This window comes from Capsicum annuum, chromosome 2 (genome assembly GCF_002878395.1).
Source record: "Capsicum annuum cultivar UCD-10X-F1 chromosome 2, UCD10Xv1.1, whole genome shotgun sequence".
Taxonomy (NCBI): domain Eukaryota; kingdom Viridiplantae; phylum Streptophyta; class Magnoliopsida; order Solanales; family Solanaceae; genus Capsicum; species Capsicum annuum.
This window is the reverse complement of record NC_061112.1, coordinates 20,810,098-20,826,013: the sequence shown is the minus strand read 5'-3', so window position 1 is coordinate 20,826,013 and position 15,916 is coordinate 20,810,098. Positions and strand designations below refer to the sequence as shown.

General features: G+C 37.5%; 1 long non-coding RNA gene across 1 annotated transcript; it reads left to right on the top strand.

Annotated features, from left to right (window-relative positions):
* Positions 1-1,952: 1,952 nt before the first annotated feature.
* Positions 1,953-5,080, top strand: LOC107857579. Its single transcript, XR_001670906.2, has 2 exons — positions 1,953-2,261; positions 4,665-5,080. It is a non-coding gene; the product is annotated as an uncharacterized LOC107857579 (long non-coding RNA).
* Positions 5,081-15,916: the final 10,836 nt, after the last annotated feature.

The window sequence follows — 15,916 nt, the reverse complement described above, 5'->3', positions numbered from 1 at the left end:
TATTCTACTCCTCCTACATAGTGATTTACTCGGGGATAGCATTTGGACTGAAGTGGTGAGATTTTATCCTTTTGGAAGGCTCTATTTCATGTTATGGACATTCTTAGATATTTTTGTTTTATTTTGGATGTTGGTTTTGGTTATGGTTGGGGGCATATCCCAACTGGATTTCATTACTCTTCTGGTTTGAGGCTTTGTGGTACTTCTATGGGTTGGAATGGGCGAGATCGATATTAATGTTGGATTTGGCATTAGAATAAGATGAAGGGATGATATCATTGGATGAGATTTTGGTTGTTCTTCTTATTTCATTTTGGGATTAATTATATTATCTTTAGGGAACATCCTTGGTTATGGCCCTGGTTTTGGTATGGTTTGGTATGGTTGGACTATTGGTATGGGACGGTTAGACTCATTTTGTTTGGTATCGGTTATGATCTTATATAAGAGACTTTACATGAGCTATTACACTATCTTATTACATTCTTAGAATTCAGCTGACTCAGGGCAGGCAGCTGGAGGTTGGGTTGGGTAATGAGGGTGGTCTCCACTCGGGGTTAGACTTGAGACGCCCATTATAACAAGGCCTCAGGGCGGGTCGTGTTAAGTTGGTATCAGAGCCTAGGTTCATGGTAAATTGGGAGTCCATGACGACTTTCAATGGCGACACAAATAGTTGCCATAAAAGTTAGGATTTCTGTGGTGACATATAAAGGTTGCCACAAAAGGTAAAAGATTTAGGGGCGACCGTTAAAGTCGCCATTAATAGTGACATATTTATTGGCGACTATGCGTAGGTTGCCACAACTATATAGTAATTTTTCCAATAAAATTTGGGTTAGTGGAGACGGATGAGTTGTTGTTACTAAAAGTCTTTTGTGGCGATTTAATTGCTGCTAAAGGTAGATCTGTTGTGGTCAACTTTTTTGTCGCCACTAATACATCTATTTTGTTATTCATTCCACTTATATAGGTAAATTGAATTTTTTTTTGTGGTTATAATGAGGTGACATTATAGAGGGTTCTGACTGGATATGTAGTTCCACAAATGATGTTTGGGAGTGTATGATGTACGTAGATATTACTTTTATCTTTGTAGGGTAAAAAGATATTTCTGATAAGACTCTCAGCTCGAGATATTTTACTACATTAGTTACAAATAAAAATTATTTATGATAATAATAAAAATATAGAATAATTAATGATATAAATTAAAAGCCCAAAACGTTTTAAAAGTAAACCAAATCATAAGTTCAAATTTTCATTTTGCGTTGTTTTTTCCTTCAAAAAATAAATTAAGTTATTTGTAAATATATTTTGGATATATATTTTATATATAGACAATCCAAAACCCCATTAAGCTCAATCGAGGGTTCCAAATTAAGAGCTCTGATTGAGACTCCAAAAATATAGAGAGATAGTTTTGCACCGGTGCCTCCGCCTACTGGAGTCGCGTCGGTTGCTGCTGCTCGACTGTTTTCCTCATTTTCAGGTAAAGTCCATTATTTTTCCTTTATTTCTTTTTCAAATAGATGAAGAAAAAATTTAAATGTTTTAAAAAAAATTAGTGAAAGAATCTCAACTATGCACATCATACATGAGCCAAGATTAATTCAACTAATACATTATCTAGTTTTTATTAATTATTGTTATTATTATTATTATTACTATTTTTATTATTATTATTATTTTGCAACTAATTCATTATTGATGACTATTTTCTAATTTTTTTCTTTTTACGCAATCTTAATTTTACCTGCGTTGCCTATTTTAATAGCTCATCTTATTATATTATTATATTTAAATAGCAACCTAATTTAATCTAATTTTCCAAGTTTATTTAATTTCTAGCCAATTTGTGTTTAATTAATATCAATTTTAGCCAATTTGATATTATTCTATTTTTTTTACCCTTTTTTAAAATTACTTTAATCTCCATTAATCAAAATCAATCCCCATCACTATTTTGTTTCCTTTTATCCTAATTAACCTAAACTCTAATTCATTTTTTTCCTCACCAGCTGACTCTATCTTTCTCTCTACCTTCTCTTTATCTCTCTTACTCTCTCCATCATGGCTGCCGCCGGTCGGCGACCACACGACCCCTTTCCCTTCCTCCTCTCCACCACCAACGAAACCCTAACCCTAGTCATCGTCGTTGCTTCAAATCTGAGCCACCACCGCCAAACCAGTCGGAGAAACGCATCACCAACGCCGGTGCCGTCCCCTCGCCTCCTTCTAATGCGATCGTCACCTTACATGTAATCAATTCACTGTTGTCTTTCCTAATTATTTTGATGAACTTTGTATGTGTTGGCTATTGTTGCTATCCTTTTTCTTTTTAAGTGTAGACTGTTTGTAGTAACTTTAGTAGCTATTCTAAGATAGCTGAAAAAAGAAAATATGGAAATTGCTGGATTTTGGACTTTTGGTGTTTTTATTTTTCTAAATTAAGCCCATTTGATGTATACTGTTTGATGTTGATTTGATGGCCCTGATATTTTATTCATAGTTTAGAAGGATTTTTTTGTTTTTCTAGTAATGAGGTGTGAAAGGTTGGCCGTCGAGGGCTTCAGGAAAGGCAGAGGTAAGCCTAAAAAGTACTGGAGTAAGGTGATTAGGTAGGACATAAGACAACTTTAGCTCATCGAGGATATAACCCATCCTTATTCAAGGTTAGGTAGTTGTTGATGTCTATTAAGAGGTGAATAGCAAATTGGATATCAAGAAAAGGGTATAAAGCTTTGGCGTTTGATATGAGAGGTGTGGGGAGATCAACTGGAAAACCTTATATTGCTGGTTTTAAAGAAGTTAAGGATGTGGTTGCTGTTTGTAAATGGACATGTGAAAATTTTCTGTTAACAAGATTTTATTTGTGGGTTCTTCTGCTGGTAATTTTTATTTTCTTGTACTTTTTTTGGATTTTCTAAATTAAGCCTGTTTGATGTTGACTTAAAGTCCCTAATATAGTACTCAACAATTTAGAGTGATTTTCTTATTTTTCTGGTAATAAGGTGTGAGAGTTTGGTTGTCGAGGGGTGATTTACGACATGGTGCAACTTCAGCTCACCGAATTAGGCCTATTTGATGTTGATTCAATGGCCTATATATATATATAAGTTGTGGAGGACATGTATTAGGGACCCAAGTTTGGGGTAGAAGTGTGTTATCTTGTTGTGTTAGTAGGTAGTAGTGTGTTATCTTGTTATCTGTCCATACTAGTAGCTGTAGTATTATTCCCCTCGTTTGGGACTGCTTTGGACTACTTTTCCTTGAACTGAGGGTCTCTAGGAAATAGCCTCTCTACCTTTTTAGGTAGGCGTAAGGTGGTATGAGATTTACATTCTACTTCCCCAGACCCAACTTTATGAGATCTACTAGGTATGTTGTTAAGTTTAGAAGGATTCTCCAAATTTTCAGTGTTATTCTAATTAAGTACTGCATTGGGTCAGCTCATTTAATGGATAAATTGTACTTATAGTCTGAAATTTTTCTGTACTTTTAGTGTCTATAATGGTTTTCTGGTTATTTGAAATTATAGTGTTGTCTCTAAATTAAGCCTGTTTAATCAATATGTTTAATTCAATGACCCTGATATATAGTCTTGTCACAGTTTAGAAGGATTCTCCAAATTTTCTGTGTCTTGTGTTTTTCCAAATAAAGAGTGCACTATGTCAGTTCATTTAGTTTTAAGAGAATTACTGTCTGTTTTCTTGTTGCTTTAATTGTTAACTAAATATTCTAGTTTAGTGTAGTAGCATATCTTGAGCCGGGGGTCTATCGGAAACAACCTCTCTACTTCTTCGAGGTAGTGGTATGGACTGCGTACATTTTACCCTCCTCAGACCTCACTATGTGGGAATGTACTGGGTTTGTTGTTATTGTTTTTGTAATACACTAATTTGATTTATATTTAAATTATTTGATGGTAATGGAAGAAACTATTGAAGTAATAATCTAAAAAATTATCAAGAGAAACCATTAGATCAATTCAGAAATCGAATAAGTTAATGAATATGAGCTCTTGAATCTTGTGAAAGTTGAATAGAATTGGAATGGTGTCAAACATGTTCATATGTCCTAAAATGTTGAGAGTGCTAAGAAACATATTACATATACCTCATGGTTATAAAAATGTTACATGTACCTGATATGTGTAAATGGAGAAACTCATAATTCGCATACTAGAAAAATTATTGGCTACTGGCATGACAGGTTTGCAATCTTTATGGGGTTCAAGTAGATCGGAAAATAATGTTTTAATATTTTCTTGACAAACTACCAGTTAATAAAGATTCATCTTATATCTATCTACCTTTTCCTCTGGAAGCAAGGGAACATATCGATATATCGTCCTTTTTGTGATAGTGTATAATTGTTGAAAGAAATGTGAAAACTTGCACCCTTAACTTTCCTGTATGGATGCCTATTAACCTCATTTAGTATCGTTACCTATCCCCAAAAGAGAATGCTTTTCTACTGAGGCTATAGTTAAAGGTTAATGAACTAATTAGGGACAATTTGAGTTTAAGAAATTATCCATTTATTGTATTTTAGGTTTATTTAGCTATGGTTCATATTACTGTCAATATGTGAATATGAACGCATAGCTCCTTCTAAAGCTTCTAATTCTATAATTTGTTTCAAAATGTTTTCAATTTCAGTTGATGCAAGAACCTTGGTTCAACAAGCTCGAAATGAAGCTGCTAAGTTGCTCAGACTCTTCAAAAATGTTGTCGCACCCATATATGAGTCTGATTTTCCTAGGTGAAATGATTTTGTGTTGGACATTTTGGAAGTGATTTTCAGTAGAAGTGAATAAGATAGGATTTGCAAGTTTTAATTTTAGGCAATTTTTCTTTGAGAAGTATTGTGACCATCAATTAGAAGTATTAGAAAATGTACCTTTCGATATTGATCTATTCTTTGTAGCTTCCCTGAGTTGGATTGTACAAGAATATCTAGCTTACAATGCACTCTCGACATTTTTTTTGAATGTTTAACTTATAGTGAACTCAAGAAAAAGAAGAAAAGAAAATTTAGTTATTTATGTGAATATTTGATAAGAAACTGCTTTGTTTATCTTTTGTTTAAGGAATTATTGCAACATTGGATGTGTCTATCCATGTGTACGGTGTAGTTGTGCGTAAGAAACTTGTAATACATTTATGTTAACTCTTTTACTTTGTTCTTTACAAGGAAAGGTCCTTTAAATGATGGAGAATTATTGATTAAGAGTCTGAAGACATTAAATTTTGTATTAAGAAATAATTGTACAATAAATTTATATTAATTTTTTATCAAAAATATTAATATTAGTGGTGACTATAAGTTTCCGCTAAAGGTGTATTTCCTCTATATTTAAATTGCCTATTGTATCAAGGTGAAGTCGCCTCTAGTCATTTTCTGTGGCGACCTTGGGTCGCTACTAAATTCTTTTATTTAGTGGTGAACCTCTTGGTGGACACCTTGCCTAGTATTTTTTGTGGCGATGTAGAAAATCTTTTGTAGTTAGGGAAATCGTCACAAAAGGCTGCTTTTGGTGGCGACTCTTTTATGTTGCTACAAGTAACCTTTAGTTACGGTTGTAACACCAACGAACCCCCAGTCTCTACTAAATGTCTTTTGCTACGACTTTTGGAGATTTAGTGGTGACTTTTGTTGCCACTAAAGGCGTTATTTCTTATAGTGATAAAGTCGTACCGAGTAGAGTCTCTTTTAGGGGTGTGTAGTGCGTCACACTCATAAGGGAGAGGTTACAAGGTATTTAAGAATATTTCACTTTCCTTGTATTCTATTTTCAATCTTGGAGTCTCAGTCCTAGAATTTTTTCTAATCTTTATTTGTTAGTTTTTCAGATCATGCCTCGTAGATCTGGGACACAAGAAAATTCTTCTATCCTATCTGGGGTAATGCTGAAGGGGTGCATCCTACTTCTGTGGTTCATCTTTGATCTCACGGTCCTATCCCTGAAAGTTCTGGAGTTTCACCAGTTGCTACTAGTCCTTCTCAAGGCAAGGTGACTAATGTAGAATTTTGTTAAACTATTCATGTTATTGCTCAGATGATCGCTGCCCTGGCTGAGCGGGATGTGTCTGGTGCTTAGTCTACTGAGGCCACAAGGGTTGTCCAATTTATGAAGATGGGTCCTCCAACTTTGTATAGAGTGAAGATAGAGGAGGATCCACAGGCTTCTTGGATGAAATAAAAAGATGTTGCCAATATAGAGGGGGTAAACTTTGCAGCTTATCAGCTCAAGGAGGTTGCATATTAGCGGTATGAAGAGTGGGATAGGGATAGAAGAGATATAAAAGAGTCATTCTTATGGGATGCCTTCTTTGGTTTTTTTTTGGATCGTTTATTTCCCTAAGAGTTGAGGAAAGCAAAGATGAAGGAGTTTGTGAACCTCAAGTAGGGGAGAATATCTGTCAAGGAATATGCCTTAAAGTTTCACCAATTTTCAAGGTGTTCTCTTGATTTGGTGGCTGGCATACGGGCAAGGATGAGAAAGTTTGCCTCTGGGTTGAATCGGGATTTGATTTTGGAGAGCAAGACTGCATTGTTGATTAAAGATATGGACATATCTAGGTTGACTATTCATATGCAGTAAATAGATGATAAAAAGAGAAAGCAGGCAGAGTTTAGGGATAGGCAGGGAAAGAGGAACAGGTTTTCTGACCAGGGAGGTGCTCAGTCTCATGGTGGTCAAGATGGTTGCAAATGGCAGAAAAAGAAGTGGGGGAGTTTTGGTTCCTACTCTTCTTCTAGTGCTCTTTACTAGTTGGGCGACAGGAGTCATCATGGTGATGACAATTTCCAGGCATAGGGTGTCCAATCTCAGGCAAGCGGAGGTCAGCTAGTTTTTTCATGCCTTTTTTTTATCAATTTTGTGGTCATCCTCGTCGGGGTTATTGCAATCAAGGAAGGGATAAATGCTTCAAGTGCGGCCAGGTAGGCTGTTGTCTCAGGGACTATCCGGTTAATAAGGTTGCTACAGCTCGAATAAGATTCCTGTGGCTTTATTTTTACTCCTACACCTGGTGGTGTGGCATATACTTTTGTTACTTCTCCTGGTTCTAGTATTGGTTGGAATATGTTGTATTCTTTGGCGTATTGATAGGAATATTAGGCATCCCCTGATGTCATTATTGGTACGTTATAGTTTTTCTCCTGTGACGTATATTATTTGCTTGATCCGGGGTCTACTTTCTCCTATGTGACTCCTTATATGGTTGTAGCTTTTGGTATTAATCTAGAAGTTATTTCGAATCCTTTTTCTATTTCTACCCTTGTAGGTAACTCAGTTATTGCTAAGAGATTTTATAGGGGGTGTGGTATCCGTTGAAGGCAAGCAGACCTTGGTGGATCTTTTTGAGTTGGATATAGTGGATTTTGATATCATTCTGGGGATGGACTGGTTACACTCTTCTTATGCGTCCTTGGATTGTCGGACCTATAGGGTTATCTTTAGTTTTCTGGTGAGTCGGTTATAGAATGAGAGGGTGTTTATCTAGCTCCTAGGGGGAGATTTATTTTTTATCTTAGCGCTTGGAGGTTGATCTCTAAAGGATGTCTTTATTACTTGGTCCGGGTTAAAGATTCAAACTCGAAAGGTCCTTCTTTCAAGTTAGTTCCAGTGGTTAATGAGTTTCCTAAGGTCTTTCCGAATGATCTTCCTGGTGTTCCTAAGGATAGGAAAATAGTGTTTGGTATTGACTTGGTTATGGACACTCGTTTGATTTATATCCCTCCGTATAGAATGACTCCGACTGAGTTGAGGGAACTCAAGAAATATCTTAAGGATCTTCTTGATAAGGGGTTTATTCATTCTAGTGTATCTTCTTGGGGTGAATTGGTGTTGTTTGTGTGCAAGAAGGATGGTTCCCTTTAGATGTGCATTGACTATAGGTAGCTGAACAAGGTGACGGTCAAGAACAAATATCCTCTTCTGAGGATAAACAATCTGCTTGACCAGTTTCAAGGTACTAAGTTCTCTTCTAAGATATATCTTTGGTCTGGGTACCATCAACTAAAGATTAGGGAGGTGGATATCCCTAAGATGACTTTTCATACTCGGTATAGGCACTTTGAGTCTTTGGTAATGTCATTTGGGTTGACTAATGCTCCAGTGGCATTTATGGATTTGATGAATAGAGTTTTTCATCAGTATTTGGATTTATTTGTTATTACGTTTATTGATGACATTCTGTTTTTACTTGAAGAGTAAGGTAGATCATACTAATCTCCTTCGTGCAGTGTTGCAGACCTTAAATGAATAGTAGTTGTGTGTCAAGTTCTCTAAATGTGTGTTTTGGTTGAATGTTGTAACTTTATTAGGTCATATTATTTTTAGTGAAAGGATTATGGTGGATCCGCAAAAGGTTGTTATGGTGAAAAAGTGGCCTAGACCCACGAATCCATCCAACATTTAGAGCTTCTTGGGTTTAGTCGGGTATTATAGGCTATTTGTAGAAAGCTTTTCGCCGATAGATGCTCTTTTAACTAAGTTAACTCAGAAGAAGGATAAGTTTTCCTGGTTAAATGCTTGTGAAGGGAGTTTTGAGAAGTTAAAGGATAAGTTAACTTCGGCTTCAATTCTGACATTGGCAAAAGGCAATGATTGGTTCATGGTTTATTGTGATGCATCTTGGGTAGCGCTTAGTTGTGTGTTGATGTAGTATGGGAAGGTGATTTCCTATGCTTCTAGGCTGTTGAAGGTGCATGAGAGGAATTATCCTACTCATGATTTGGAGCTGTTGGCAATTGTGTATGCTTTAAAAATATGGCTGCATTATTTGTATGGTGCTTATGTGGATATCTTTTTTAATCATAAGAGTCTACAGTATGTGTTCACCCAGAAAGAGCTTAATCTCAGGCAGAAGAGGTGGCTTGAGCTTCTCAAAGATTATGATATGAGTCTTCACTATCACCCAAGTAAGGCTAATGTGGTTGCTGGTGCTCTTAGTAGGATATCCATAGAGAGTTTGGCTCATGTGGAGGAATGAAAACGGGAATTGGTGAAGGATATTCACTGCTTGGCTAATCTTGGAGTTCCCCTCTTAGACTCCAAGAATGATGGTGTGATAGTGCAAAAAGTGGTTTGATCATCTTTTGATGCGGAGATTAAGGAGAAGCAAGTGCTAGATCTTATCTTGATGAAAATCAAGAGTGATGTTAGTGGGCAAAAGGTAGTAGTGTTTGAGACCAGTGGTGACAGTACTTTATGGTACCAAGAGAGGTTGTATGTTCCTAATATTGATGGATTGCTACAAAGTATTTTGGCTGAGATGTATGAGTCGCGGTATGTTGTTCATCCTGGCTGGACTAAGATGTATCATAATCTCAAGAAGATCTATTGGTGGAATGGCATGAAGAGGGATGTGACTGATTTCGTGGCCAAGTGCATGATGTGTCAACAGGTTAAGGTTGAGCACTTGAGTCCAGGAGGGTTGTATCAAGAAATTGATTTGCCCGAATGGAAGTGGGAAGTGATTAATTTAGATTTCATTACTGGTTTTCCTCAATCTCGAAATTAATATAATTTAATTTAGGTCATTGTGGATAGGATAACTAAGTTTGCGCATTTTTTGCCAGTACGAACTACCTTCTCGATGGAGGATTATGCGAAGCTGTATCTTCAGGAGATTATGAATCTGCGTGGGGTGCCCATTTTGATTATTTTTTAATCATGGCACGCAGTTTGTATCTCACTTTTGGTGGTATTTTCAGAGAGAGTTGTTGACTAAGGTTAGTTTGAGTATTGCTTTCCATAAGCAGATGGATGGGCAAGTGGAGAGAACTATTCTGACACTAGAGGATATGCTTTAGGCTTGTGTGATTGATTTTGGTGGCAATTGGGTTGAGCATATACCTTTGTGGAGTTTTCTTACAACAATAGATATCATTCTAGTATTGGTATGGACCTTTTGAGGCATTGTATGGTAGGAGGTGACGGTCTCCTATTGGTTGGTTCGAGCTTGGTGAGGCAAACATATTTGGTCCCGACTTGGTTTACCAAGCTATGGAGAAGGTTAAGTTGATTTAAGATAGGCTTAATGCTATTCAAAGTTGCCAAAAGTCCTTTGTGGATGTTAGTCGTAGAGACTTGGAGTTTGAGGCTGGTGATAAGGTTTTCCTCAAGGTATCTCCCATGAAGATAGTAGTGTAGTTTGGCAAGACAAGGAAGCTCAGTACCTGGTATGTGGGTCCTTATGAGGTTTTATGAAGAATTGGTAATGTTGCTTATAAGCTGGAGTTGCCTTCTAGGTTGAGCTTGATTCAGCCTGTCTTTTATGTTTCCATGTTAAGGAAATGCATTGGTGATCCTTCTTTGGTTGTTCCTTTCAAAGGATTAGGTATCACTCATTATTTTTCTTATGAAGAAATCTCGATTGAGATCTTGGATAGGCAAGTTCATTGGTTACAGACCAAGGATATGGCTTCGGTTAAGGTTCTTTGGTGGAACCGTAAGGTGGAGGAAGCTACATGGGAAGTAGAAGAGGACATGAAGTCCAAATATCCGCATTTGTTTTCTGCTCCAGGGATTCGTGTAGAAGGTATGTGTCTTCAACACATCTTTATTTTCAGAGTTTGTTAAAGCAAAGATTGATATCTTTGCCTCTTTGTTTTCAAACTTTGTTAAAGATTTGGAATATATTTGATAATTCAAATGACTCTTGCATGTGGTTACCTTTACCTTGTCCGTCATTCGGGGACAAATGTTCCTAGTAAGGGAGACTAAAACACCTTGGTTTCTGGACCTTAGAAAATTTCTTGGAAATCTGATCTCTGGACCTAATACGACTCATGGGTACGAGTCGTATGTTAGGGTACGGATGGTATAGTTCAGTCGTATATTGATCAGTATTGGTTGGTAGGATGGATTTTGGTTATTGAAATGGATATGACTTAGGGATACGAGTCATATTGGTGGTCATGGATAATTTGGTTCCTTAACTTAATCTTAGACTTGGTTACTTAGGTTGGATCTGAGTACGAGTGGCTCACCATGAGCCATAAGTTAGGGTACGAGTCGTACCATGGACTCGTATGGTGGACAGTGTTTGAGTCTTCCTTAAGCTTATATCTACCAGGGGTACGGATGAAGGGTACGGATCATATGCTTTCAATATGACTTGGTTGGATGAGTCGTATGATGGATAGTATTAGATCCAAGGGTTGAGTCCAGGATATGAGTAGAGGATACCAATCGTATCGGCGGGTACAATTCGTATAGGTCAGTTGTACCCATGTGATGGGATTTTGGTAAAACTTAAGTGGGAATGGTTTAATGGAACTATTGATTGTTTTAGAAACTTGGTAAAGAAATTATGCATGGTTTAAATAACTTAGAATGGTAAATGGCTAATGGTTATGCTTGAGGGGCCCATGAAATCCCCCAAGTGTTTTAATATGGTAAATGGAAGGGCACTTGAAAGTCTCCTTAAACCTATAAATGGTTGGTATGATACTTACAAGTAAGGATTGGTATGACGATACCAATATCAATGGCCTTGGTTAATAAATGAAAAATGGTTTGGTTATTTGGAAATTGGTTTTAAATGGGCAATAATGGCGGGATGTGTAGCAAAATCGTAGAAGGTGGAGGTCCTGGGTGGACCAAAACTGGAAACTCATATTTGTCGATATGATGTTGGTCTTGGTGACCGTGTGCATGATGTCACACTATATTTGGGAGATGTACTAGACATCCCAATATTTTCTTCCCTGGTTATGCGTCTAAAAGCACTGAGGCCCTTTTAGCAGTAGCACGTGGGTGGTTTAGGATGGCAAAACTACATAGCTCAGGTAAAGGTTTTAAAAGGCATACTAAACCCGATCCCTTTTCCCGGCATGGTTATATATATATATATATATATATATATATATATATATATATATATATATATGGTTGTTTGCATATGAATGGTGTTACTTAGTTTTATAAATGACATTATTTTATCCTTACCATGAGATCATGCTAGCGGTAACTCACTAACCCCATCTACTAGTGGTTGTATACCCATGCTATGCAGGAACCGATCGTTCGACTCCTCCTACATAGTGATTGACTCAGGAACAACATTTGGACAAAAGTGGTGAGCTTCCATCCTTTTAGAAGGCTCAAGTTCATGTTATGGACATTTTTAGATATTTTGGTTTTATTCTGCATATTAGTTTTGGCTATGGTTGGGGGCATGTCCTAATCGAATTTCATTACTCTTTTGGTAAGAGACTTTGTAGTACTTCTATAGGTTGGAGTGGGCAGGATTGGTATTTGTGTCGGCCTTGGCATTGGAATAAGCTGAAGGGCTAATATCATTAGACAAGATTGTTAGTTGTTCCATCTTACTTCATTTTGGGATTAATTATATTATGTTTTGGGAACATCCTTGGCTATGACCTGGTTTATGGCCCTTGTTTTGGTATGGTTTGGTGTGATTTGACTGGTGGTATGGGATGGTAGGACTCGGTTGGGTTGGTCACGATTGTGATCTTATCCCAGAGACTTTATGTGAGATATTACACTATCTTGTTACATGCTCGAAATTCAGCCACTCAGGGTAGGCAGCTGGAAGTTGGGTTAGGTAACAAGGGTGGTCTCTGGTTTGGGGCGGACTTGGGAAGCCTATTATGACAAGGCCCCAAGGTGGGTCGTGTCATATAAATATGTGTTTGTGTCTCTTCATATATGCCTATGCTAATGTAAATGTGAATTCATATTATAGTTTGACTTGGATAGAACTAATGCGCTATTTTATCCTTACCTCAAGATATATGCTAACGCTCCAACTGCTAACCGTCTTCAAATGCTATGTCCCCACGCGACGTAGGTTCTAGAGTTTCTTCTTATTTTTCTAAGTAGTAACCAAGTGTTCAGGTGGACTGTATGCTGACTTTGAAGTAGTGAGCTTTTATTCTCCGAAAGGCATACATTTCATAGTCTTTTACTTTAAGCCATAGACTTGATTTATTTTGACTTAGTATTGGCTATTGTCGGGGGCATGTCCCAATATGTTTTAGACATCAGATTTGTAGAGGTTTTGTGGATGACTGTGGACTTGGGTATATTGGCTAGATTATTGTCATCAATAAAATGTTAGATGTTATCTAAGTATTGACTATTAGCCTTATTTTTCTCTACTTTGATATTTGTTCAGAGTTCATCCGACACTTAAGAATTGAATTGGTTGTTAGGTTGGGTTGGCGGGTCGATCTTCAATCCAATTTGGACTTGATATGCCTATACGACATGGCCCAATTTTTAGGCATGTCAAGTTGGTATCAGAGCCTAGGTTCATGGTCAGTTGGGAGTCCACAAATCCATGTCAAGTAGAGTATTTTTTATGGTTGTGTAGCATGCCACACTTATAAAAGATGGGCTATGAGACATTTAGGAATGTTTCCTTTTTTTTGTGTTTTGATCTCAAGCTATATAGAGTATAAGGTCTTGGATTACTCTGATTTTTGCTTGCTCATCTTTCAAATCATGTATCCAAAAAGATCTAATTTTCAGGCGAGCTCTTCTGTTCTGACTAAGGCCAATATGGACAAAGCTTGCCCAATTTCTGGGATTTAGACCCGGTCAAGGGTCATGACATCTGACTGTCCTCGAGGGGTTCCACCTGTTCCCTCTAACTCTACTTTTAAGGGTGACACTTCTCCTCAATCACCTCAAAATGCTAGGTTCCATTCCTCCTTTGCTTCATTGGACCAGGTTGGTGGAAAGTAGTCCAAGAAGAAGTATTGGAAGAGTCCTGGATCCTATTCCGAGGCTAGTTCTCCCTACCCAAACCTAGTGGGAGAGGGGCATTTTCAAATTAGTAGTGCTCATAGGGTACAAGGTACCTAACATTAGGTCTGAGGGGCCCAATCCTCATTTACCTATCCTTTTTTATCAGTTTTATGGTCGATCACAATATGGTTATTTTGAGGAAATAAAGAATCAGTGTTTTAAATATGGTCAATTAGGTCACGTGCAATGGGAGTGTCCCATAATTATAGCCTCTTGGTAAAAAAGAGTATCGGTTTCCACTTCTTTAGCTTCTACACATAGGGATGTCGATTCTAGCTCTGATATTGGTCAGGACTGTCTCAATGATCTTACTATACCTCGGGAGCTCGCAATACCTTTTGATGTTGACAGGGTATGTTGACACTTATCTCTTATGATGTGTATTATTTGTTTGATCTAGGCTCTACTCTTTCTTATGTGACCTTATATGTGGCAATGCATCTTGGTTTTTGGTCCTGAGAGTCTGTCAGTTCCCTTTTATTTTTCTACTCTGGTAGGAGACTCTGTGGTTGTTAAAAAGGGTCTATAGGGTGTATGTGGTATCTGTAAGTGGTAGAAAATCTCTTATAGACTCGATAGAGTTAGGCGTGGTTGATTTTGATGTTGTTCTGAGGATGGATTTGTTACATTCGTGTTGTGCTTCCTTAGATTGTCGAACCTGTAAGGTCATGTTCATATTCCTTAATAAGATGACCATTACATGGGAAGGTGGTTCTTTGGTTCCTAAGGAGAGATTCACTTCGTATCTTAGAGTCCATAAGTGAATCTCAAAAGGGCATTTGTATCATTTGGTCTCAGTTAAATATTCTAACTCAAAAGGTTCTTCCCTAGAGCCCATTCATGTAGTTAATAAGTTTCTCGATGTTTTTCCTGGTAATCCTTTCGGTGTTTCTCTTGATAGGGAAATTGATTTTGGGTTTGATCTTATTCTGTGCACTCGTCCAAATTTCTACCCCTCCTTATGGAATAGCTCTAACGGAGTTGAAGAAGCTTAAGTAGTAATTGAATAACCTATTATATAAAGGTTTCACTCTTCTTAGTGTGTCTCTTTGAAGTGCTCCCGTGTTGTTAATGAAAAAAAAAGATGGCTTCCTTCGTATGTGCACTGATTATTATTTGTGAGACAAAGCAACCATAAGAAATAAGTATCCCCTCCTTAGAATCGATTATTTGTTCAATCAAATTCAAGGTGCCATGTGTTCCTCTAAAATTGATCTTAGGTCAAGTTGTCATAGACGTAAGGCTGGGGAAGCGGATATCCCTAGGACTCCCTTTAAAACTCTGTATGGTCACTATGAGTTCTTAGTCACGTCCTTTGGGTAGACTAATGCCCCCATGGCATTCTTTGATTTGATGAATAGGGAGGTTGAGTGTGAGATTGGTCTTATTTCATATGTTTGTGCAACTCTTATTCCTCCTTTATAGAATAGTTTTGGGTATAGAAAGTCTAAGCATCCCTAGTGTACGTCCCCGATGACACCCACTAGAGAGGAGTGTTGTGCTTGTTGGTTTAATGGGAAGAAGGTTGAAGGTTAATCCTAAATTTTCTTCTAGCGGTGGTCCCCAAGGAAAGGTCAGGTGGCATACTCTAGTGATTCTATCCTATCTCAATTAAGGGAGAGGTTGACTAGTGTTGAATGCATTCTATTAGTAGTTACATCTAAGTTTCATATCTCGCGTACGTCTTGTTCCCCCGATATGAGTCTTGACCTTACATTACATTACTAATGGTATATGTGGTAATGTGCCATTTGCTGTCCAGTCTTAAGGACTCCTCCTTTGGTATGTTGTGTCGGAATGGGTCTCAATTATGACCTAGGCAGTTGCTATGAAAACTTTTGTGCCTATGGTACCGTGTCTCTTTTGGGGTTCTTTCCTTGAGTGGCATAAGTTATTCCTGTGCTTTAGTTCCTTCATGACCCTTCTTGTGTTGGGGTGATAGTGGCTCGGGGAAACATGGGGATGTTTTGAAATGGGGAAGTGTAGAAGTCCCTAAGTGGGGGAGATTCTACGGAGACTTCTAGAACTAAAGTTTTAGAAAGGAGTGGATGGTAAAAAACTTCATAAAATTATAGAGGGTTCTAGATCTTGGGAAGTATAGATCATACCACGGGTATAAAA